Raw genomic sequence first — 26,610 nt, 5'->3', positions numbered from 1 at the left:
AAACATAATTGAAATTATACCATGACATTATTGTTCCACTACATTGAATTCTATCCAATCACAGGGTACCCTTAAATATGCCATATCTAAATAGCAATAAAGCATTAGGGATTGTATCACCATTGCAGTTCCTAGTATAAAAATAAATAAATTATAATTAGTACCATAAATGAAATCTGATGGGTCAAAATCTGTATGTGTTACTTCCATACAAGAAAATTAATTTCTCTGAAGTCATATGCATGAACTTCAGAAGTGGATTTAGCAGTAGGCAGGGACTTCAACAAGAAAATATTTTATATTTGTTTTTCTTTTATTCAAGCAATTGAATTTCGTGAATGATAAATTTCTTTCTTTACCTAGCTGCCCTTTCTTTATTCATCAAATACAGATATGGAAAATTTTGCTGACAAATTGTAAACAAAATTTATTTTAACTGTCTTCAATAGAGCTTTGTTGGTTTTCTTCAAATAAAGACATGCCCATAAAATTAGACAGTTGCATTGCGACACAAAGAAGTACTTATCCTGAGCTAGTAACTTAAAATAATTTTTAAAGCAATCTAGCGTCCTAACACTGTAAAACCCAATCTGATCATGAGTATAATAGCAGTATTTTATATCAGAGTAACTTGGTCCACTGTATCTCTTCTGTGACAGATAAATAGATGTTCACCAATAGTTCTTAGATAACCAAAATTTACCATGACTCCAAGATATGATTTCAAAACAGTATTTTTTCATTATCATGGACTGGATATAAAACATGTCAGCTGAAAGGAATTCGAATTCAAAAAGTTTAATAAAAAGACAGAATACAGATCATTAAGATAGAACTATCTGAGAAGAAGAAAATACTGCAAATGAGCACAGTGGTCTGAGGCTTCGATGAAAGGTCAAAGCCAGGAGGGATCAGTCACTTAGATACTTTCAAAGAATGTAATAAAAGAGTGACCTGGAAAAAGAGAACCTAGTCAGACTTGCATAGGCCTAAAAAATACCCTGGTGCGGAAAAAAAAAAAAATGAATAAAGATTAAACACATTGAATTATGAAATCTCAGATTCTGAACAGGACAAAATAAAACTTTCAAATACCCATTAGCATTTCAAACGTATCCCTTTTTCAAACATCTTTTTAGCCTACCTATGAAACAAATCAACAAAATATTTCACCTTTATCTTTTAATATACCAGTGGCATTATGCTGTTGAATGCACATCAGCTGTTCTTTTAAATGGGATCAAGGATTGTTCAAAATCAATTTTTAATTTGGAAGCAATTCATATGAGCTTGTTGCACAAGATTTCTCATGTAACATATTTTTTGAAAAAATGACTGTTGCCTTTTGCTGTGTACCCAATCAGGAAAATCATACCACATGCTTAATATATGACAGAAAATAAACATTTTTATTTATTTATTTATTTATTTAATGAATACTTTCAAGGCTCGGTTCTTTTCCATTTTCTTGCACCATTCATTTCTGTTGAAAATGAGGATAAACAAGACCTTGGAATATATCTTCTTCTACACATACATGATTAGGAGGCTAAATTCCATTTTCAAGAAGGTAACAAATAACTGCACCTCAGCTACTGAGTGCTACTTTTTGTGTGCCTGTCCTTGTCCTACAGCATCCCACAGAATATGCGATGTAACGTGACATAGCTTACCTTAATAAAAGAGCAATGACACAGAGATTTTAATGGGCAATACTAACCATATTTCCAAGGAAAATTCCCGTGGAACACATGATGTATAATGACTACTTACTGTCTAGTAACCAATGATTTGTCAAAACTCTTGGTTTCCTAAATGACCATTTTCGTGTGGTTTTTTTTTAATAAAAATAAAAAATCAGGAACTGAAAACCCCAGCTCCCCCTTACTTCCAGTGGAAGTATGATAAAGTGACTGCAGCATAGGGAAATCAATATAACAGACTTTAATTAATCATTAATGCGCCAAGGGGTCATTGGGAGTGGTCTTAAACCAATAAGAAACAACCTTTCTGTTATTTAGGGTATATGTGAACGTAGCATTAGGTTTAAAGAGTTTGGGATTCTGCTATGTCAAACAGGTCCAGAGGGGGATGTAAAGAAATATATTCTGGTGTCCTGTAGGATGCTATCACTGGATTTTAAAAGCCTTGGGATAAACAGTCCAAAAGGCCTTATGTGTTTGGCATACAATATAGATGAATCCATTTCGAACAATAATCAAGACTTACACTCTGGACTCTGCTCTGGGTTCTGATCCTCCTGTCCGGGACCCATCCACACCTTCCAGCTCCTGAATGTCAGCATAAAGAAACAAAACTATGCAAGTGATAAGTGAGTACATCTACAAATCAATTTAGGATGCTATTAAAGTCTTTACTGACCCTTAGAAACCTTTGTCCCAATGAAACTTATTTAACTGTTTCAGTAGGCTTCTTATAAATGGGCTTGATAGTTATGACGTTTAGGGCCTGTTTTGAATAGCTTCTGATGATATATACCTGTGTTCAAGGGTCTAAATATTATAGTAGCTTTTTGTTGAGGAGACCAAAGATAAGTATCTTGGCATTTTGAAAAAGTGTTCAGACATGTAAATTACTCCTATTGGAAAGCAAACAAAAAGTCCTCCTCCTGAAAAGGCTGTATGTGTTCATATTCATTTTTACACAATTTATCTAAGAGACGGTGTTTTAGTCTGGTTTAATATAAATCTTGTGCATCTGTTATGAGGAAAGGCTTTAGCACAGTGTATCTTTTGTACTCTCTCTGCGTGTTGCAAGGGAACACAGCAGATGCAAAGGACTGAAGTATCTGTGTTTTAAACATAAAAAGATATGCTGTAAAGTCCACTAAAAAGATGAGAGTCAATCAGGACAGACTGAAATATAACAAATTCCATTTAAGCCTAAAAAAGGCTTTTGAGATGGTGATCAAACACTGAAATAGTTTTGTCATAGGGGCTGTGGAGTCTTCATCCTTGGAGATATTCAAAACCCAACTGGACACAGCCTGAGCAACCTGCTGTAGGTGATCTCCAGAGATGTCTTCCCAGCACACCTGCTCTGTGACTCTGTGATTCTGTGAAGGTGTCAATGTTACCTGAGCTTCTTCCTGCCGCAGTGCAGCAGACTTTAGCCTGGCCTTGATAGGAGTACACAGGCATGAAATTTTGAAGGACAAGCAGCTGGGGGAAGAGATTAACTGTTTTCCTGGAAAAAAAAAACAACACTGTTTTCCTTGCATAAACCAGTTGAGCACACTGAAAGCAACATGTGAGAGAAGTGACAAGTGCTGTGTGGAAGTGTATGTAAATTATAAAGGCAACATTCCAAACATTTGCACACGTTATCAATGTTTGGCAATTCAGAGGCACCTTTAAATGTAATACTATCATGGAAAGTTCCATAATGAAGCCCTGTCTTTTGGAACTGAAGACTCCAGTGAGCACTAGAAATATCACTGCATAAAGAAATGGACAAATCCTGTGAAGTTTGATGTGGCATTCTAAAATGTTTAAAGAAAGTACCTGTACTTCTTCAATAAAGGGAAGGAGTACTCTCTATCTATTACTGTTTTCATGTTCAAATACAAGAGGAGCTTGCAAGTGGTTTCAATACATTTCTAAATAAATAATCAGTGAGGTTTTTTACCACATTGCAACACAGAAGTGGAAAACGTAAGAAAATCCTGAACAAACCAACCCCGTGAATATTAAGAAATGTACAAAAGGAGGCATAATCAATGAGAGAAATGCAACTGCATCTAACTGAAGCATGATGCAAGAACATATTAAAAGGTAAAAGGTTTTAAAGGCAGTAGGTCTTTAAACCCTTATATTGAAAGTGAAAGGTGAATATCTAATGACAGCAAGAGTTCCAACTCTGAAATTCAAACTGAAAAGAGACAACCCAGAGGCAACACTCATTCAAACCCTGATGATCAATCTGAAAGAATAGAGCCCAAGGGCAAAAAAACACTCAGACCTTGGCAGTAAATTTGAAAAGAGAGAGCTTTAGGGCAAGAATCGCTGAGCCTTTAACAATGAGCTGGGATGGACAGATCTTCAGGACCATCCCCACTCACAACCTGGCACAGCAGAGAGATAGCAGGAGACTCTGTGCATCCTACAGCCTCTGATAAGGAGTCTCATTGAATCTCTGTTATATTCTAGACATTACCCAATACTGAATTTAAAGGAATGCATTTCACTGCATACTAAAGGGTCCAGAATTAGAATGAAGTAAGGGGAAAAACAAAAGAGGCAACACATCTAGTCCAAGAATTATGCTACAGCCTTCAGTGTACAAATCCAAGCTATCACTTTACATTAACAAAACTGACTGGTCCAAGAGCTTGCCTAATGTGAGATATGTCTAATCAAATTACATTATTTTTTTTTTCAGAATATTCAAACTGCAGTAAAACTTAACAAAAGGGATTTTTCCTACATGGTATATAGGTTATATAATTGCACTTTGTTTTGTCTTACTAGCATATATTTTGCAGTAACTGCTATACTTTAATTTTAAGGAAAAAATGGAATAAAGTATTTTCCATTAAGAGAGAAAGATGGAAAATAGTTTTGTAAAGCTGCAGTTTTGCAAAGGTAAAAATTATTTCTTAGTAAATCTTTGTAAGTGCTCTCCCTTTCTAACAAGTAACGCACCTAAAAACCTATAAATTAAGCTTTCAGGTTCATAGCCAGACTACCTAAGTTAGATATCCTAGTATTGAAAAGAGAGATCTTTCTTCCCCATTGCACAATCCTGACTTCCTAAATAAGGATCCTGGAGTTCATACAGAAGGCAGTTGAGAGAAAGAAGCATCCTGGAGGTCTCCAGATGGCAGCTCAGAACCTCGACAGTGGTCAGCTTCTCTGAAGACTCAGGTAAGAAAGGAGATTTTGGTGGTGTGCTCCCTGGAAGTCCTCTGTATTCAGCCAATTAGCACCTAATGTCATAAACACCCACTGATAGCTACTGATAATCAAAGCACAAGCTCTGAAATAAACCTAGAGAACTGCAAAATGGAATGATATCGCCTTAAATGCATAATTACTTTCACTGCATGTATCCTATAATATACTGAAATCAGGTTTCATTTTTTTGTCATTTTTTCCCTTTCTTAAAAAATATCTCCAATTAAAAGCATGCCCACTTTTCAGAGTCCAATTGCAACTAGTTTTACACTATACAAGGTTTTGTCATAATATTTCAACCATTTCAAATATATGTTGAGTGTGCTATTTCTCTGTAGGAAGTAATAAGCTTTCAAACCTTTATTCTAATCAAACTATTTCAGGCTTTAATTTAGAAATGGCATGACTTGTAGATTCTTTCCATGTCCACAGATTCTCTTTCTTCCTTTAATGAGTTAGCAGTTGATGCCTCTTATTGGGAATGTCTGACTGTTCCGCTTCACAGCAATTCTTATATATGCAAGAATTATGGAAGTAATCACATTCTGAAGGAATATGTCCCACTACAGATTTCCAATTTACATGTTTTAAATTAATGACTGTTTACTCTGCTGTATAATAAAAAGAGTAGTTATCACTAGGGCTAATTCATTAAATAGTACTTTTTTTCTGAGATTCACAGTCCTTCCATGTACAGGACACAAAGTAAGCAATTACAATACCCCCATATCTGTCAAGATATCAGGGAATGTTTAGATTATCTAAACCAGTCTTTGAAAAGGCGCTTGCCACCACGCCACTTAAGACTTTAGAATAATGTATTTGTCATCTGACACTGATTAGAAAAAACAGTAAATTGGGAAAAATTGAGGAAAGGAGTTTTAAGCATCAACAGCCTAATTTTCAATATAGATTTCATCCACAGGTAGTTTCATTTATAACATTTCCATGCCCTTCATGAGCCTGCCATCATAAACAAAAATTTAAAAGTATGTTTTTTATAATTATATGCATATTAAAACACTACATACATAAAACACTACGTATACACGCAGACACTTATTCAAACCTATATAGAAATTCTTCCTAAATAAACCTTATTAAAAAACTAAATCTAAAATTTTAAATACAGTGCTGATTTAGTTCTGTTTGATACGACAATTGGGAACCAAGAGCTGTTATTTGAAGACTTAGCAGTGATATTTTCTTTTCCTTAACTTCTTTATTTACTTTTTAATTAATAAATCCCTGGGTACTTATTAATAAAATGTAAAAAAAAAAAAGTAAAAAAAATGTTTGCACATCATTAAATAAGATGTGAAATCTTCCATCTCCCTTTGCTTTGCTTACAGGGGTACTTTCTCTGCAAATATCTCAAAACACATGAGATTTCAGTTAAGAATATTTACAGTGTACAAGTATTAACTTTAAAATGTTAAATACAAAATAAAATGCAACAGGACAGAAAAAAAAGAAAAAGCTATATACTTTTTTTTTAACACGTCATTTTTCAAATAGTGAATTCAGCCCTTTAGATTCAACATAGAAATCATGTAATAAAATTTAAAAACAAATATAGTGTACAACATATTGAAAAAGGTTTACCACCTTAAACATGAACACTCTCTTCTTTTGTCGAACACTTCTCTGCTGCTTTTGAGAAAATAGGTCTGTACACAAAACACTGCACTGCCTTGGCAAACAAAGCAACACTCAGCATGAATTCATGAACAGAAAGCAGCGTTAGTGCCAATGTTCACAATGCAGCAAATGCTAATATTCAGCATTAATACCTGGAAGGAAACCCTAAAGAACTCACAGAAAGTACTTCCACTGTGTTCAGTAAGATGTGGATCAAGCCCATGGTGTACGTCTTAGTGTGCTTCTCACCAGGTTTTGCATGAGGCAATTTCTCCAACAATTTAGATAATTTACCTCAATGTTATCATATGATTGATAACAAATGGGTATTATGACCTTTCCTTGTCACAAAAATTGTGCAAGGTGTGGTGACATGTCCCACGGCTACTTAGTGAATTTGGTGATGAATCTCAATGCTGAAGCTACAGCTTAGAAACCACTGTCCTAACACAGGGTATATGCAAAGAATCCTTCTGCCACTCAGACCTCTTGCCTTTTCCCAAAGCTCTCTGACAGTGTCTTTATTAAACAGTATTACCAGCCACTTTCCTTCTCTGTCCAAGTTCTTCCCTCCCTCCCCCACCAACATTTCACTACACACACGGAGACTTTTGATAGCTTGCATAAATGAGGCCTTTAACCTTGATTCAATGGTCGGGCTGTTATAATTTTCCCTTCTTCTTCCATGAAAGATAATGTCAGTCATTTCTGAGCAAAAGTCCAAGGGGAATGTTCTTATACTGCTGCAAAGAAAGACTAGAGCATCTGAATCAAATGGTATCACATAGAGAATAGCACAGTGAATGTGCCTCATCTTTAAAGATAAATTTATTGCTACTGTTACTCCTGTTGAGCATCTTTCTCTTTAATCCAAAATTGCAAGTTTTTTATTTTCAATCCAATTCAGTTACTGTGAAACCAATTCATAGCAAGTGTACCTAATGCCCCATAAAAATAATGTAGAATCCAACAATATGTGGTGGTTTATGCCAGTCCAACTTCTGGCAGTGTTTCCATTGACTTACAGCATTTTTTTTTAGCATTCAGCAATGGCAGAGGGAGTACTAGAGTGTTTGCAAATTCAGTGGAAAAGGCTAAGCAACACTCATCTTCTCTTGAAACGTCCTTGTACATGTGGAAATGAAGATTTGCATGCATTCATATTTGATAGAAATGACCAAGTAGAGGATACCCTTCATGAATTTTAAAACTTTCAGACACCCACATTGCTAACTGACTTAGTACAATTGCTCTGTAGATAATGTAGATAATCTTTAACTCTTACTAGAACACCTGCTTCATAACACTCAATCTTGACATTAGAAACTAATTAAAATATATTAAATTCATAATACTCCATCATTCTATGTAATGCAACATTTAGTGCTAAAGAGCAGCTATTGAATGACACTTCTGCTGAATGGAGCCAGAATGTCTGGTCATTAGACGATAGCAGCAATATTTTAGGTAGTAAACAGATGTCAAATGAATTCATCAATACGAATAAAGATCTGCTTAACAGGATCTAAACCCAATCTTTTAAAGCATCAGTAATTTAATTATGCTTTCCATACACAAAGAACAAACTTATATTTTTTACTTGGAATGACCTTTGTTTTACAGTACTACAACAGCAAAGCAAGGAAGGGAGGAAAACAAACATTCAGGAAAATCTACAAAACCAGCACAGTTATTCCTTCCCTTGCGTTGGGCTGCAGAACTTCCCTATAACACATTGGCCACCATCTTCTGGACCAGTACACAGAAAACAATACTGCTCCAATGGCATCCAGTACAAACACACACAACCCATTTCCCTGTTGATAGTGCTCATAAATGAGAAGACTGGATGGAATAAACCAGTATATATCTGTAACTGAAGAATCATAATGTAATTAGACTACTCTGTCTCCTTCTCTATGTTGCTGCTTTTTTTCACTCTCATCCTTCCTGTTTAAATAATGGCTTTGCAAATATGAAAATAAAAGGAAACCTCATGGACTTGTTTGAACCTGCACAGTACAGTTCCAGATGCTTTGCTTTATCCTTGGCACCCAGTAATAGTTAGGGAAAACGAAGCCCTGAATTTAGAAGGTCAGTTTTCTACAAATAATGCAAAGTCCAGCATTGCATATAAAACCAGAATTCAAAAGAATTAAGCACCGTGTAGTCTGAAATACCATACGCACTTCCCTTTTATTTCTGTGGTAAAAAGAAAAGAAAAAAAGGCACCATCTAATATTTTTGACTTCTCACAGTCATTCTAACATATTTTCCAATATGGGTTTTGTACTACAGTGATGCATTTCCTCAACACGCAGAATCCTACAAAAGGAACACATTCAACATCTCTGTATAATTTAAATCTTCTATAAGTGCTGGAAAAGACACACTATTTATGTAATTTTATCTGGATTATCCTAAATACATTATTTTCTATACAGTACATATGATTTAATTTTTAGGGCCACACAAAGGTCTGGGGTTCTTTGTTAAACACGTTTCCTCTTCAGTCACCTCCCATCACCCAGTGACAAATCAGGAGTATTCTCCGAACAATACTTGATGGTAGCAAATGCTGGATCAGGAAGAAAGGAGAGTTTTAGTTTGGTTGGTTGGTTTTTAGGAAACGTAATTTGAAGAATTACATCCTTTAAAAAAAAAAAGCTGAGAAGTTTCTATTCTCTAAAATTGTATTTGAGAAATTTAATTAAATCCCAAACCAGCCTGTCTTGAACATATGAATTTTCAGTTTTAGATCACTAGTAACTATTCAAAATTAAGCCTTTTATATGTATAAAAGTGTAAGAATGCTCAAGGGTAAGAATGTAGTTTTGATATTTCAGAAATAACGGAAGATTTATTTTTCACCTCTACTAATTATTTTATTTCCTGTTAGTCTTCTCATAGTACCCCAGAAGTGGTAACTTGGGAACAGATAAACCACTGCATCCCAAAGAAGGACGGACAAATACTACCTCACCACCTTGGCTGACTAGGTTAAAAAGCTAGTATTCAGGCAGCATGGAACTCTGGCTGTATTTTTCTTCTCTCCATGCTCTTCAAGATGATTTCTACTCTTCAGGAAGAATACCTACACAGTGACCAATTTTGCCTTGTCCTTTCACAGAACACAGGATGGCTTTCCCCTTGAAGCCCCAATACTCTCAATGTGACTAGTCGGAAACTTGTCTAGAGAAAATTATACAGATTTGTTTTCTCTTTTTTTTTTTTTCCCTCTTTTTCCTCTTTCTCTGGATTTACTTGGTATTATTGACCCATACAATAGGCTGATCTAGTTACTTCCATTTAACATACTTTTAATAGTTTCATCATGTATAGTCAAATAACTCTTGATGTCAAATCTATCAGATATCAGCGTTGCCTTCCATCAACGTAAACTTCGCTTTAGCTTTTCTATAATTATACTTCTACCTACTTCTTGTCTACAGTTCTTCAGACTAAATATCACCTCCATGACACACTTTATAATTTATATTTGCTTTAATGTTGTTAAGCAAGATAAGGTATATTTATCAATTCAAACTCCCTGGTGTAGTTAGTGTTTATCATGTAATTCTCAACAAATTGTCCACTCTGTAAGGGGGACAGACTGTCACTAAAAGGGGATGCTTTTAGCTGTAGTTTTACAGTTACAACTCTGCTACCTGCAATCACACTTTACAACAGTGTAGGCAGGTTGGCTAGGGATAAACGGATCTGCAAGTGACTAATTTGTTAGAGGACAGAACTGCAGTTTTCCACATCTCTCCTTATTAGTTCCAAAGTGAATGGAACAGGATTTGCAGATAAACTGAACTGAACACAGTGAGACCACAGAGACTTAAGGTTCTGGATGCAGTGCTCAGATTCACCACTGGCTGTTTTGTTATTTTCTCTGTAGCAGATGCGGTCCTGGCAGCAGAACTGAGGACTCCTTCTCAGTGATTCAATTATTAGCAGCAATGAAGTTTTTTCTAGCATGTGCTCTGTCTCCATCCAGCAGTGAGCATCTACCTCCTTTCTGCACAATCAGGGAGCACTAACCATGCTACACCAACATGCTTGTGCATTTGAATTGCCCCCAACTCCTCATGAAACTGAAGCCACAACTCAGACTTAGGGAATGGCTCTAAACACAAAGACAGTCCAGTAATGAAATTTATCCTCTTCCATTTTAACAGAATGAGTGGTATACTTTAATTTTAAAAACATAATTCTCTAAAGAAGTGGTTCAGTGATATGCATTGTGAATGGCCAGGTCAAATTCTAGTGTCCCCAGTGGAACACAGGGCTTGTCACCATCATCTTTTGCCTTTGGCATGCTCTAGGCATCTACATGCTGAAAATTCAGATTTTAATTACCTTCTTGCTTGTGCCTAACGCTCCTCCTCATAGTAAGTGTTAGAAAAGGTTTCTGGATCCTATTCTGGTAGTTGAAACTGCTGATAGTGATATATGATACCTTTAATAAACTCACTAATTAGTCCATTCTTCCATAGGTTCATGTTCCAGTGTAGATAACATACACCCTGCTAGGAAAAATAATAAAATAAAATTAAAAGAGGCCCAGTGTGCTACTTCATCATACTCATAGCCTGGACTTTCTCTGCAGTAATTATCCCCTGTATTTTCAGATCAATTTTTAATTTTCAGCTATACTTTCACTAAAAGCAAATACTTAAAAAGAAGCAACCATGCTACGGTCTCCTATTTTTATTCCTGTTGATTTCTGAAATAACCATGATGGAAAGGTGAAGGATGTGTTAACTAAACTAGCAATCACATTTTAGTGACTGTGTCTGCTGCCAGCATCTGGCACTCCGGTACTAACTGAGGTTTGCATAGCTTTTCATATTTCCAGAAGCCTTTTGAATATTAAGAGCTGATGTTTTGACACATTCTCTTCCTCCTGCAGCTGGGTCCAGACTTGCTGACATTTGCAAAATGGACGAAGTGCCTGCAGTTTTCACATGCTCTGCATGCATTGTAATTACTACTGTTACTCTGCATTGCTCTTGTTGACATGTAGATGGTTGGCTCTAACTACTCACAGCCAATGGCTTATGCACAATGACTCAAAAAATTCCTTAGGACACATCACCAAAATTCATTGCTGCGTGCAAGAGGGGTGTACATGGGTGTGAACAAGTGCATGTGTGTGTGTAAATACACCCCTTCCCAGCCCCTGTAGTCATGTAGCGGCCTTTTAGCTGATGCTGTGAAGCAGGAAATCCAATTATAACTTACTTAGCATGCATAACTAAAAATGTTATTATTGGTCATAAAATTACCCAGTTTAAAAATCAAATCTATGAACTGTGTCACTGTATTCCCCAGGCTGACTTCATGCTGTGTGAAGAAGTGCTCCCTTTAATTTGTTTTACCTTTGCCTGCATTATGCAGGCCTCATTTCGGTGTGAGAGAAGGATGAGGCAAAGTGGCTAATTTTCATTGCAAAGTGTCTGGGAATTTAAGCTCAGGCAAACTTCCGCCACTTCCGTGACTGTGCAGAGTTTTTGCATACACTATATGGCATTTCCCAAGTCAAACCACCACAGCAACAACAACAATATCTGTTTTCCAAATGCGTCCTAAAATGAAATGTCACCACTTTGATGAACAGCTCCTGTAGCAAAACAGCCTGTGTGTGATCAAATGGCACAAAAAATGTTTACACAAAAAAAGAGCATAATAAAATAAAATGATACTGGACAGTCAAATTCCATGTTATTACCAAAAAAAAAAAAAATCCCCATTAGAGCCAGTAGCAAACCACATTATCTTTTAAAACCTTGAGCCTATACAGATTCATCATCTTGACAAACAAGGTAGATGAGAGTTAACAAAGATCATCACTATTTACTGTGCTGTGGATTCCTCTCATAAGATATCAGTTCCAAAGAGAAAACTCACTCACAGCCCTGCAGTGAACAGGTTGCAAACCACAGAAGTTTCAACGGCAAGGCATACAGACTCTGTCCAAAGCTCTGGGGTGTCTTCTTCCTCTGGATGGAGGGATATTTTGTGTCCACTAAAATCAATGTTTCCCCCCAAATTCAGCACCTCGGCAATATCAGCCCTGACATGACTTACTTCAATTTTCCCAGAGATATCCCCTGAACATTAACTTCCATAAATGTATTTCAGGATGCAAATCCTTGAGGATGTCTGCACAAACTAGTTTATTTGTATTTGGAGAGTGGAAAAAATGTTATATTTGTGAATTTGTGAATTTTCCCATGCTGCTAGTAAACTAGACAAGCTTAATGGTGCAATAAAAAACATATTAATCAAAAGTCCAAGTCAGAGTTTTATACACTGGTAGCAGAGGTTACAAATAACACAAACAAAATCCCTATTGAGATTGAGTGCTTGCAAACTGATTGCTTCGTAGATGTTCAGCCTCCCTTACTGAGGACAGTAATACATATCTCAGAAGTCACAGGCAATAGTCACAGTTCAAAATCTTTTGAATTTTACTCACAACTCTGAAAAAAACATCAGCTGATGACCCTGTGCACTCATACATACATACATTTGAAATTACTCTTTGGGACACAAATGCATTGGACTTCGCCATCTTGGGTACTTAAACATCATTTTCTCCTCTATTTGGTTCACACCTCATCTACTCCAGGCTCCACAAATTGCCCAAATGTTGCAAACTGCTATTCAAAAGATGGGCACCTTATTTGTTATGAAAAGCTGTTAGTTTTTTTCTTAGTCAGTCAGCCACGAACATTAAACATCATACAAGAAATCTGCTTATTCTGAAAGCTCATGGATTTTATTACCTTGGCAGCAAAGCGATCTGTTCAAACTGCTTTTTGCTGCCAGTTCTAGAGGTTTCTGTGTCACAGAAAAAGCCATGAAAAGTGGATGAATAGATAGCTGACCCCTTCCCTTATGCTTGCATCAGTTTTCACAGATGGGAGAATGAACAGATTGTGAAAATGAGGTCTCTGGTTGCTCAGAACCAGTGGTAGTTCATAGATGAACTGGATTAAAAATAGATTTTCGGTTTTGTGACAATCAGTATAAAATCCCAGTTGGGAATGGAATTTTATTTTCAGAATACCAAGAGAATAGTTTTAATCTGGAGTAGAAAAAGAATAGGAAAGAAACAAAATATTTTAACAAAATGTTTATATTTTACATCACTCTTTGTATTTTCATTAACAAATAAGCATCCAAATACTGTCATCAAAGTTTGCTATAAATAAAAAAAAAAAAAAAGGCAAATCACTTCATACAGAAGCTCCCATAACTCTCATTTTTTCTCAGATGATTGTGGTGTTTGGTTGTTTCTGAACAAGAAAAAAAAAAATAGTGACAGTGACACATACATCTAATATTTCAGTGCTGTCGTATTTGTGTGTGTCACTGATAGGTGAAAAACCTCTCACCCAGCACGAGGATGAGATGGAGCCAGCTTCCCACATGCCATAGCCCATATCCCTGCCCAGACAAAGCCTCTTGTCACTCACGAGTACGTTTCAGGAAACTTCTACTCAAATGGCAAGGGACTTGCTACACGGTCTTCAAAATGTTGAAGATAGCAGGTTGTACTGAAAAAATACAATTGAAACTTGATCTTTCCCTGGAAAATAACCATAAACAAACAGCACAGTGGGGATCCATATTAATCATTGTGTAGTGGCTTTTGTACCAAACACAACAGGTTAACTGATATTTTAGTCAACCTTGCAAATTCAGCATGAAATACGAAAATCAGGCAAGGCTCTCTCCTAAGTATGATCATGATTAATAAAAGAGCCAGAAGGAGAAAACTGTCCTGAGTTATAGCTCAGGAGTTTCATCATGGGCTGCAGTAATATAGCTAACTCATTGAAGTGGGCACAGTGAGTGAAGCCTGTGGACATTTTTCTGAGTGGTGCAGCAGTCAGAAAATAATATTATTCACCAGCCTCATATGGCATTTGTTGCATCTTCATCTAGTTTCCAGAAAAAATAAAAATAAATACGAATGTGACTTTTTGAATATTTCATGCTGTTGAAAGTGAACGACACTTGACTGAATCAAACAGCTTCTTCAAAATTAGTTTATATATTTACAAGATATTAGGTATTTTTGAGATTTTGAAAATAAGAATTTTTTTTAAATGATAGAAAATAAGTATTTGGGTTTGCAAGACATAAACCACAAAAATAAAGAGATTTTTAAAGTTAAGAAGTATGGTTTTTTTGCATGCTTCAGACAGAAATACAGAATTGTTGTAAATGCAAAAGTACTAGTCCACACCATGAAGTAAAGATAAGGTGTAATTATCATTCCCTTTTTAAAGCTACTTGTCCAGGACTTCACCTAAGATTAACTAAACTGCAGTCAAGGTTGTTTAAGGCTATGTTCAGTTTAAGATTGTGCATGAAGTTGTTCAGAAAATGCATACGTGTTTCCTGAAGTCAAAACTGCAAACACTGCTGGTTTTCAGCTTTATCTGCTCTGTGGGCAAGGTCTGGGCTTTCTCTTTACCAAACCATCAATATTTATGAGAAAAAGCCAGTAAATTTGACTAAGAGGGATATTGCCTAGTTTTATTTGCCCTGAATGTACAAAGGAATGAGAATAAGTCACGACCTGAGATTTAAATGTGTATGAGACACTTGTCTCCTACAGGACCTCATATGGAAATCTAACCAGTTAGTCACTGAGCTGCATTAAACTGCTTTCTATCAGCTCCCCCTCCTGTTTGTTTTTCTTTGCCATTTATTTTCTGGTAGCTTCTACATTTTCATGCTCTTCCTTTTAAAAGTATTTTTAGGTTTTCTACGATCTCCTGCCACCCTTGCTGGTCAGAGCAGTTACAGGAGCCCACCTTTGCTCACAGCTTGGATTTCCTGCCCAGATTGCAGCTGTAACCTGGCACCCTGCAAGAATTGATTGGTCACTCAGATCAAAACATTAAATATTTAAAGTGGCACCACACCATTCATAAAGTGAAACGTAAAGTGTTTGTTTACTCTCTGCTAATTATTTTAGTTCAAGCAGGCAGACTCAACTGCCTACATTATTAATTAAATCTCTAAAATGAGCTAAGGACAGGAAACATTCTCCTTTGCTGGTAACAGTGCTAAAGAATAAGCCGTAATACTCATTAGCCATATAATAACATGAAAATCTTTTTTCCCAAATCATGCCAATACAAAGATAAAGAAATCATACCAATTCATATTCCCAAATAGTCTTGACAGAAGCTTAATAGTAATGAAATCTCAGATGTTAGCTATCTTCAGGAGATATAACTAGTGTCACTAATTTACTGTTGTTTGAGGCTCTCTATGGACTCAAGTAGCAAAGACTCATAGTCTCTAAATAGCATGCTTCAAAACAGATTAGTTTGAAGGTTATCTTAGAGGAAAATAGAAGGTTTCCCCACAGGCCATGCAAGAACAACATATAGTAATCTGCATACAGCTTCTACCAGTGATCTATTTCTTTACAAGTACATTCATATTTGCCATAGGAAAGTTATATAAATAATCATCACTGGGCTTTGGGATCAGGAACACTGTACAGTGACGAAAATCACAACAAAAATTCACATTCATACTGAACTGTTCAAAAAACCTGAAGAGTTATATGTTTTTGATACAAAGTATGATAGTTTCATTGTACAACCTGAAACAAAGCAAGATTCCAGAGTTGGGATTTTTAATGATGACCTAAAACTGTGTTCTATACTGTCAAAAGTTTCACACAGTGGTCGAGTGCTGATTTGCAGTTTAAGACCAGAAACACTCAAAATTCTAATTTTTGTTAGACACAGGGGGACACATCCAAAGGGAATGGAAAAGACTAGTTATGGCATGCAAACAGGTGGGATAGATGTAAGCGCACACGTCTGTGAACTGCAGCTTTTGAGTGTTGCAGAATATAAAGTCTATGACTCTGCTGTGTGTCTCCACAGGACTCTGGAGCCTAATTATAGAGCTGTATGAAAAAGTTCTGCTTGTCAGCAGAACCGGCAGGGGGAAAAAAAATCCACATTTTTGCACATTCACAGAAGAATAAAATATTTAGGCAGAAAATCATCATTGATGCAGATGGACACTTACAGAACAAAAATGGGTAATTTTTGTGCAGCTCCGCTTGCCACTAGCATAGCCAGAATACATTTGGTGGCAGATTTAAAATCCAGCCTAGAATTCCTCAGTCACTGTCAGTGGCAAAATATGCTTCATTGGGCAGTAGGGGCTGAAGGTTTCAAATAAACTCAAGGTATTGGAGTTATCCCTAAATGAATGGGCGGGATGACACCAAATTTTGTGTTGCTGCACTCATTTATGCCAGCACAGAATTTGGCTCTGGATGGTTTTGAGTCCTTCTGGGTAAGGATTAGCCACAAAAGCCCACTCATGACTACAAAAAGGCAAAATGTGGGGATACGTCCATGTCGTGGCAATGAAGAAAGAGAACTAAAAGAGGCATAAGAAATACACACAAATTGTTAAACAGCAGTCAGCACTTGCTAGTGGTCAGTGGACTTCAACTACCGGCTTTCATTGTACTTAAGGACACTGTCTATAAATGTTTACTTTGGGTGCAAAGAAATATGCCCATAAAAGAGCTAGTCTATACCCAGAACGTGTCACAAGGATCACTATGGTATTGTTAGGAGAAATATAGCTGGACAGGATGGTAAGCACAATACACCTCTGATTCCTAGTGGTGTTCAGGTGACAGTATATCAAAAAAACCTCAATAACCCACATCAGTGTTCTGCGTGCGTGTTGTGTGATCCTCCATATTCCCAATAGAGGGGTTGCCTGTTTGCAGATACAGCTCTGTGACACAGAAGGGGACTAATTTATGTAGATGCTCTCCTTCTTCCCCTTACTTAGCACTGAGCAGAGAAAGTAGGATTCATCACTGCACATTCCCCACCATTTCTGCACTACCCAGCCTGTGTTTACAGCCTCTTGGTGGAAAGCCTGGCTCTTAAACTCAAGCTGTAGTGACCTGTGCTTTCAGCTTTGGGTAAGTGTTTTTTTCTTAAGCTTGTTAAATGTGGTGTGAATTTAATGTGAAAGTGCTTTTTTCTTATTTCTTTTTTCTTTCTTTTCCCTCAGCATCATCTAATTCAGCAGTCCTTGGTGTGCTAGAGTCTCTTTAATGTATCTCAAGCCACAGGGACTTCGGCTTTACTGCATTAAGAAAATACATTTATTTACTGGCTTTATATCTGACAATGGGAGTGATGAAGAGTTGTGTTCTCAATACTTCCCTCACTTTTTTCTTTTTTTGTCTGACATTGGCAATAAAATCCAAAATACAGAAAAGGCAAATCAAGCACACAAATTAAGAAATGTGATCTCACGCCACTCAACATACAGGAAAAACTCAGGTGATGAGGAAACCAAAGGAAAATGGCAATAAAAAAGACTGCATTAGAGAAAAAGAAATATAACTAAAGTCACAAAATCCAATCATATTTTAAAAATACTAATACATTCAGAACAAAAATTAGTAGAAAGTAACAAAAATCACCTGTGATAAGCCCTTCTGTCCATAGTCTGCCAAAGTTTCTTTTGACTGAACCGTTAGACTGTTTTATTAAGCAAGGAAAAACTATTTCTTCCCATGTCTCTGATGTGTCTTAAAATCTGTTGTACAGCATAAACAAGTAAAACAACTCTATGTCCAGTGTGCTTAATCCTGGAAGTTAGTTTGGTTTGGTTTCATTTTTATTTTCAAGTTAATGGATAGAGGTTTTCTCAGCCACTTCACAAAACAAGATTTGGTCCAATAGAAGGTAAACTTCTGTATTTGTTTGCTCTGTCACCTCACCACAGTACTATAATAAACCATGAAAAAAAAAAAAAAAGTCCAAAATCACAGCCTTGCACAGAGCTCTTTACAGTCTGTTTCTTCCACTGACAAAATATTCCAGATCTTATTATACCACCTACAGGTAGATTTTAGAGGAATACTTGGGATCCCCTAAGCTGCTTAGTTACACTCCTGTAGGTTGCAAAAGCAAGTGTGTCCATTACATTTTTTAAGACGTTTTTCATAACCCAAGATTCTTTTGACTTTAAATCAGTCTGCACAAAGCAGTCTGTTATCTTTTTCTGAAATCGCAGATACCACATGAAACTAACATGCAGTTGTTGAAACAGAGAATATTTTAGTAAATACTAAAATTGTTAAATTGATCACACTGTCTTATATGCCAGTTTTTATTTGATACAGAATGTCACATATGAAGTCATGTAATCATTTTCTGTTGAAGAAAAATAACTAAAACTATGATACACCTCTTTTTCTCTCATACTGGAGTCTTGTTTACAAATCCTATAATCCTATATAACCATGCACACATCGTTTATAATTCCAACATATTTTTTTGTAAGCTTTGAGAGAAATCCTTAGCAAATTCCTCTACATTCCTTTATTAATAGTCTTTGCAACTAAAGTCACGACGTTTCAAAAGAATTATTTTACAAAGCTTGACAAAGAAGGAATCTTGATAATAACTTACAGATATTTACTGAAAACTTCCAGATATAACAGAAATCTTGAACAAGTAAGTTATGGTGGTAAATGACCTTTTAAGGGTATAATCTTTATGCTTAATGCTTCTCAATGTGCTCAAGCTTATTTATTTTCTAGAAAAGGGCTTTGCTTTTTTGCAGAGCTTGATCAACCAGTCTGTCTTGCTTCAACTTTGCAGAAAATATGCAAGAATTTAATTCAAATTCAACTGAATTATGCTACTTTAATGCTGCATATTTTCTCCTGTTGTTGATTAATATACCCCTTGTGCAAACATCTTCCTCCTACCTGATGCCTTCAGTAATGTCTCAATTCGTTGCTGATGACATTCAAATTTCCTCCAGAGATACCTTGTGAAGTCACAAATAGAGGATTATGCCCATCAGTGAATGACTCAGGCACAAAGTGATTGATAAGCCAAATAAATGCTTAGACGTTAGCAGTCAGTCAGTTGTGATATGCAAGGGGGAAAACAAGACTGCAGACATTTCAGCTATATATCTTGTTTTCTTAATTATCTCTTTGTGTGTCAATGGTCTTCTTAATAAATTATCCTCTCTCATTATCTGATCTGTTCTACATTTTCAGTTATGGCTCTTCTCAAAACCAAGTAACGTCAGTCTTTCTCAGCCCGAAGCTATTTCAATACCCAACCTGCATCCCCAAAGTCTGGACAGAGGAAATACTACACAACTGTTTTTGAATTGAGAAACAGTGCTTGCGCTGAGTTCTATGTAAGCAATAACTCATGACACTGCATAAGTTTCAACGGAGTAAGAACACCCTGAGTATCCTGCATAGCAGAAGACTGAGAAATCAAGACCATGTATAACCTCAGATGTGCAGAAGTCAAAAACCAAACAAAGAATAAGGCCACAGCACAGGAAATACATTAGTAAGCACAGAAAAAAAAATAATAAAAAATAAACTGAATGGCATTTTAATTTATCTTTATGTCCAGAACTTCAAATGCTTGTTTGGAATACAACCACCATTTTGTGTGCTAGGCATACTGGAATTCCTATACAGGACTAAGACAGCTCATTAAATTTTCAGTATTTTCTATTCCATCCATTTCAGAGTATGTCCATCTTGTCCCCCGTTCAAGCCATCACAAGAATAAATGTAAAGATAAATGAAAAATCCTGATTACATTGCAGTAACATGAACGTGACAAAGCTGAATGACTCTGCCAGACCAACAGTGCTGAACGTCACAAAAGTGTTCCAGCATGCTCAGAATCATTTTTCAGTGACTATAATACTAAACTTTTGGAAAATGTCCTCTGTGAGAACCATCTCAGAAGAAGAGATAAAATATATACTGTAACCTTGTTAACTCATTTTCGTATGGTTTTGTTCATTACACTCCCTATGTGGAGACCCGAAGTAACTGAAGTCAGACAGCATAAGAAAGTCTGTGGAGTAAGCTCACAGGGAAAACTGGTCATCTTTTAGAAAAGATAATGCATCTGTACTTAAACAGGTAATAATTAGCCACTTTTGCCAAAAGCAGATTTCTGTTAAGCTCCTTATCAATTACTACTTAGTTTTGAGAGCACATTTAGGGGGAAATTATTGCAACAAATGTATCTTCTGGATATGTCTTCTTTATGACTAAGTAAGAATTACAACTTTTCAAGTTTAGTGCCTTTTCAAAATAAGGTTATGAGGGCGTTATGCTGACAGATTAGCTGCTTCTGATACTATGACCACAGTCCTTTTCATTCATGTGCCCACCTGTGTAGCTACTACTCTTGGTTGGATGCATTGCTATAGCAGGTTGGTTACTACCTGCAACAGAAATGTTACAACCACAGGACAATGCCCCTCACATACTTAGTGGAGACTATAAAACCAATAAAATATAATGGGGTTCATGAATTCTTGCAAAGCAATGCTATTTGGTTAGGCAAGATACCCGAAAGACTGGACTGATATTATGTCTACACGAATTACAAAGCTGTACATTTAGTCTCGATCAGAACGATTTGCAGGCTAGGATATATAGTAAATCTTAAACTTCTGGCTCCTACAAAAACGAGCATTTTTACTCACATTGAGACTGAAGCCACACTTCCTGTACATGGAATGGAAAATTGTCATCCTCTATTCCTCTCAGTAACTGCGATGAACTACCTTCAGTGTTTGTCTGCTTTCAGTTTCAGCAGCAGAAGGTTCTCTGAAGATATCATGTTTTAACACAATTTACAATAAAACCTTTAAGAGCGTACTGAAAAAGGAAACTCCCAAAAGAGGCTTCTGATGGATGGAAAGAGTTTGATGCACTTTCTATTTCTAGGTATGAGAATGGAGAAGAGTTATCAGATTTTCCTGAGACTGACATGTAAGTTTGGTCCTGAAGGAGATATAAAGAGGTGAGCTATGGTGTTGGTAACTACTACATGACAGCATGAATTACTTTGTCATTCTGACACAACCTCATGGCTCTGTAAGCTTAGGAGCTAGTCTGAGTGGATGATGACACAGAATAAGTATAGGCATGTGTGATCAAGAACATTAGCTCTAACATGGGTGGTAATTCTAATGTTTTATTATATTCACAGCAGACAGTATCTGCTATCATATTCCCTTGTTATACATCCTCTTACAACACCTAAAACTTGATTTGTGGCCTTCTTTATGAAGTACAGTGAGAAATCATCCTGAACTCCCTTTTAGAAAGCAGCATATAACCAAAGATAACATTTTACTATGATTCATACACTGTGGGATATTTCCACAAATCAGCCAAGAAATTAATTATAAAAACAAACAGATTACATTCCCTTCCACTAGACAGAAAATGTTATTGTTGCTTTCATTTCCCCTTGCAAAGATACAGAATCATTAGTATATAATACGTGTGTGTATAAAACCAGGTATACATATATATACACACATTAAGAGGCATTGAGATCTCAAATTTAAGTAAAATCAGAATGTATTTATCTTACCAAGTTTTAACAATTTTGTAATTTTTTAAAAGACACCGGCCCTCTAATGTAGTGTTATTGATCAGAATTGCTCAGAAGATACAACTCTGTAGGGACTCCATCACTTCCAGACAGAGTATTTTTTCCTCGTAAAGTGCTAAGAAGTTGATAATACAGAGTGTGAGAGACCCTGAAAAAAGCATCAGAGAACCTCTACACAGAAGGAGAAAAATAAATTCTGCAAAACACCTACCAATATAATATTAGCAAGAGAATGTCTATTTGGCATTGATTCTCAGAAATTAAGAATGCTGTATAAACTGCGGTGGATTTCAGTTTAGTATTTTAGACTACAAGAAATTGTTCAAATGGTAGGTGGTTCTGAAACTGAGAGAAAGTGCAATGCAGAAGCAGACAGCAGGAGCATATGGAGGGAGCAGACCAACAGTGGCAAATTATGCAGTGAATTCAGAGGAACTAAAGTCTATGTTGCAGGCTACACGCAGAAAGACAAAATCATTTAGAAGAACCATTTTTTCAATATCACTGAACAAATCACCTCAGATGGGTCAATGACAGCTGTTTGATATGTATATTCTTAACATATATAGTTTCCAATGCCATCAGTAAAGATTTGCATTAATTAGTTAAAATAACTATTCCTATAATTAATCTAATTAGAAAACTTTCAAGTGTGCTGAATCTGTTCAGTGGAACAGATTTTTCTGTATTGCTAGCAAATCAGATTTTTCTTTTTCTTTTTTTTTTTTTTAATATGCCAGCTTTTTAGCAAGCAAGAAAGAAAACTGGATCTCAGGTTGTCACTTAAAGGATCATACTTTTAACCTCCTCCTTTCATCCAAAGCTCCTTACCTTTACTGACACCCTCTGGTCCCTATCTCTAAGTCAGGTTTGAATTCATTCCAGCACTCCATCCAAAATTTACTTTCCAAATCAATATTTTGTGGAGCACAGAACTGGACATTTTCTGAAATCCCCATAAATCATATCACTGATTCCCCAATAGTTCATCATGTCAGCAATTTATTCAGGGGACTCAAGCAAATTTACCAGTCATGACCTTCCTGTATTGAATCTGTGCTGACAGCTCTAAGTTACGCATTTCTTAAGGTTGCGCTTTATTACTTCCTAACAGCAGTGGTTTTAATCATACCTTTTATCTTAGTTGCTAGGATATTTTTCCTCAAGATCTGTTGTCAAAGCTGGTTTCTTCCACGTTCTCAGCTATAATTCAGCCAGTCAGACTTCTTGTATTTTCTGTTTTCATTCTTAGTACATCTGCCCTCATTATAAAATGAATTTAAGTTCCCTTCTCCTGACATTTTAACCTAAAATTCAAAGTATGACCTTCAGCTTCATATTGACCAACAAAACTAAAGTCTCCCGACCATCCATCTTCTATCCACCCAGCTATCTTCACACTTCATGTCACGGTCTGCTAGTTCTGACTTTTTGCAGGGACATTTGCTGTGTAAGTGTATGAAACAGAAGAACTGCATGTTGAATAGTCCACTTTTAAAACTAGTTAGCTGTTATCACCTTTAAGAATGCTTAATGCTTCATCTTCCTTCCTTTATATACTTGTTGTCTTCCAAGACTTTGTCTTCTTAATGACATCTCTTAATCATTCACATAGTTAAAAGTAAATTGCCACAGAGGGCCACTATACATGAAATATTCCTCAGTTACTATAGTTCATGTCTCAATTTTCTGTCTTCCGTTTAGAATACCTCACACTAGTAAAAAAGAGTCATTCCTCCCAAAAAGAGAGACAGTGGAATTTTGGTGGGTTTTTTTCCACTTATGATTTTGCAGATAAATGCTTTAGTGATTAAAAACAATTTATGAAAATACATTCTTACAAATTTTAATAGATATTTTTATAGCACTTTGAAGTAACTACCCAATTATTGCTAATTCTTTTGATATCCACTGTAATAATATTAATCACAATGAACTGATTTTGTATTGATTGTCACTAAGTACTTCTGAAGGAGTTCTACTATAATTCAGCAATAATTAATTGCACATTTATTAATTGGAAAATGTCATCCAAATTTTAATTATTGGGAATCCCCCTTAGCTTTTGGCTAACAGTGAACATATAATTTATTTGTAGTTTCAAACTTCAGGATCTGATCCAAAACTCACTGAAGACTAGGGGAATGTTAACTCCTTAGAAAAATTTGTCATCAGGTTCTTCATTAAAAAACATTACTGAAAATATGTCATTCAAGGAAAGTGTTACTTTTAGAATTCAAAACATGAACAAACTTTGCAAACACATTATGTTATGTTTCTGAAATTTTGCAACACACAGAAAAGTTTAGCCTTAAGTAGTCATGTCACACTATCTTGTGTAACTTCTGTGTTATGAAGTTTCTGTGCTCAACAGTAACGAAACTAAACATCTGAAGAAGTACAGGTACAGTAACGGAAGCCGATTATTTATCTAAGATAAAAATCTTAAAAAACACAGTCACACTCTGTTATAGAAATAGTCCTCAGTTCATCTTCTACCCAGCTCATAGACATTCCACATAGTCTTATTCACTGTCCTCACATCATACAGGAAAAAACAGTGAATCTTTATGTCATTTCATCTCCTCTGCCTGTCAGCAAAGCAGAACAGTCCAGGCACCGTACTTTTCTAATTCAGGAGATAATTGTTTATCCCAAAGCCAAGTACCATTCTGAACTTCATAACAACACAACTTTAGTGCATCACTATAAACTCAATACACTAGATTATTTTCTGTTTCACCCTCAAGAATTAGCACAGTAGCTCTCCCAAACATAAAAAATAGCACATTAAAATAGGCATTTTTTTCTCTGGAGTAGGCATTTGTTCTAAAAGCCTCACATCTCTTTTCACAACTCGTTTGCTGCAGTCGTTTGCTAGCTAAATGACAGGAAGCATGCAGGAGATCACAGTAATTTCTGCTTCAACTTTTTTCCTCAATTTTGACAACAAATTCAACATTAGATTCCAAACAAAAAGCAAAACACATAAACCTGAAGGAGCCCAAAAATCGGATCTCTGGCCATTGCTGGCTTCACAGGAGACTGCTCACGGAGATGCCGCGATGGATACTACAACAAATAATCTGCACGCACTCCAAAGTCTAACCAGGGAAACCAGTGCCTGGCTGGGGGAATGGCAGAGACACTTACCGCTGCTGTGGCACCGTCTCTCTCTCGCCCTGACTCTCAGTCTCTCTCTCCCATCCTCCTGACAGCCTCAAATATAGCAGTCCCTTATGGTGCTGAGCCTGTGTGGAGCAGAGGATTGCAGAGTTGTTTGGGTTTTTTTTCTTTTTTTTTTTTCTCTTTTAAACCATCCAGAGGTAGTTCTCCAGACCCGACCGCCTCCCCTCGCCTCGCTCACTGATGAAGAGACCCAGGTGAAGGCATCCGCGCCGGCAGCTCCCGCGAGCCCCTCCCGGCCCCGCCGTGCCCCCTCCCCGGCGGGGGGGGACGAGGCACCTCCCCCGGCTGCTCCCGAGGGGCGGCGGAGGCTCTGCCCGCCCCTGGCTGGATGAGTGTGTGTGTGCGCGTGTGTATGTGGACGCTTATGTGTGTGCCATCTCACACTGCCGCCCGCGGTTCGCCCCTACCCCTAAGCGCACACGGACTCCCCCCTTCTTTTCTCCTCCTCCTCGCCGCCTTCCTCCCCGATTTTCTCCTTTTCTCCACTCTGCCCCGGAGCGTGAAGGCAACAGGATGACTTGACAAGCGCTCTTCCCCGGTCTATTACTCCTCTCGAATCCAAGACACCAGCTTTCCCCAGAAATCACTTTTTGCCCCTATCCCCTTCTTCCCACCCCCTTCCCCATCCTTCTTCCAGGTAGATTCTTTATTTAAGATTTTTTTTTTTCTTAAATGTAAATTGTTCCCCTCCAGCGGTAATGACTCTCGCTCCCCTCCGCGCCCTGCAGCCGGGCGCTGAGAACCGCGGCCGCTGCCTCCACCGCGCCGCGCCCGCGCAACCTCCGCCTTTATACAGCGGCGGCTGGAAAAACACCAGTGGCAGCAAGCCCGGTGCCAGCAGCTGTAGCTCCGCGGCTCCGCCAACCCCTTCCCTCTCTATTCCCCATCATCCATTCGCTTTTAATTGCACACCGCTTCAACAGCTCGCAGCGCCCCGCCTCGCCCCATCTTCCGCGCTGCGCTCCGCGCTGCTGCGCCCTCCTGCCATCCCCCCGCCTCTGCTCGGGCTGCGCAGCCGCTCCCCTGCGCAGCACCGCCCCCGCGGCCGCTGCGCTCCTGGCCCTGCGGAGGTGGCGCGGGTGCGGAGCCCTGGGTAGGGCTACGGCGCCGCCGCTCGTTCAAATTCGCGTTTTTCGTGTTTTTCGGCATCTCCGTGCTCATCCTTATCTGTACTGCCTGCTCACACTCTGTGGCTGTAATGGCCACCCTCAGGATCTGGGCTGATTTTAAATCCTTCTTTTTCCTGTAGCAATGACAACTTTCTGCTTTAACATTTAGTACTACTCTTCTATATTTTTCTTTCATATCTTTTTTTTTTTTTTCCTTCCAGATTAGGTCTCTTTTTTTAACTTATCCGTTAACTAAAT

At 37.3% G+C, this 26,610-nt stretch overlaps 1 protein-coding gene across 4 annotated transcripts in view; it reads right to left on the bottom strand.

Moving 5' to 3' along the window:
* Positions 1 to 26,240, bottom strand: part of CNTN5 (contactin 5) — a 709,446-nt gene extending 683,206 nt beyond the window's left edge. Inside the window, exons 1-2 of one of the 4 annotated variants that reach the window (XM_071803584.1) lie at positions 26,156 to 26,240; positions 25,208 to 25,305 (exon numbers count right to left, since the gene is read on the bottom strand). The gene's annotated coding sequence lies outside the window, so the exon portion shown is untranslated. Of the gene's footprint in view, positions 1 to 2,229; positions 3,208 to 25,207; positions 25,610 to 26,155 lie in introns of those variants that run through there. The other 3 variants (XM_071803595.1, XM_071803590.1, XM_065832157.2) reach the window with 3 other exon arrangements.
* Positions 26,241 to 26,610: the final 370 nt, after the last annotated feature.

The sequence above is a fragment of the Patagioenas fasciata genome, chromosome 1 (assembly GCF_037038585.1).
Source record: "Patagioenas fasciata isolate bPatFas1 chromosome 1, bPatFas1.hap1, whole genome shotgun sequence".
Taxonomy (NCBI): domain Eukaryota; kingdom Metazoa; phylum Chordata; class Aves; order Columbiformes; family Columbidae; genus Patagioenas; species Patagioenas fasciata.
Note: the sequence above shows the minus strand (reverse complement) of the source record. Positions and strands in the feature narration are given on the sequence as shown.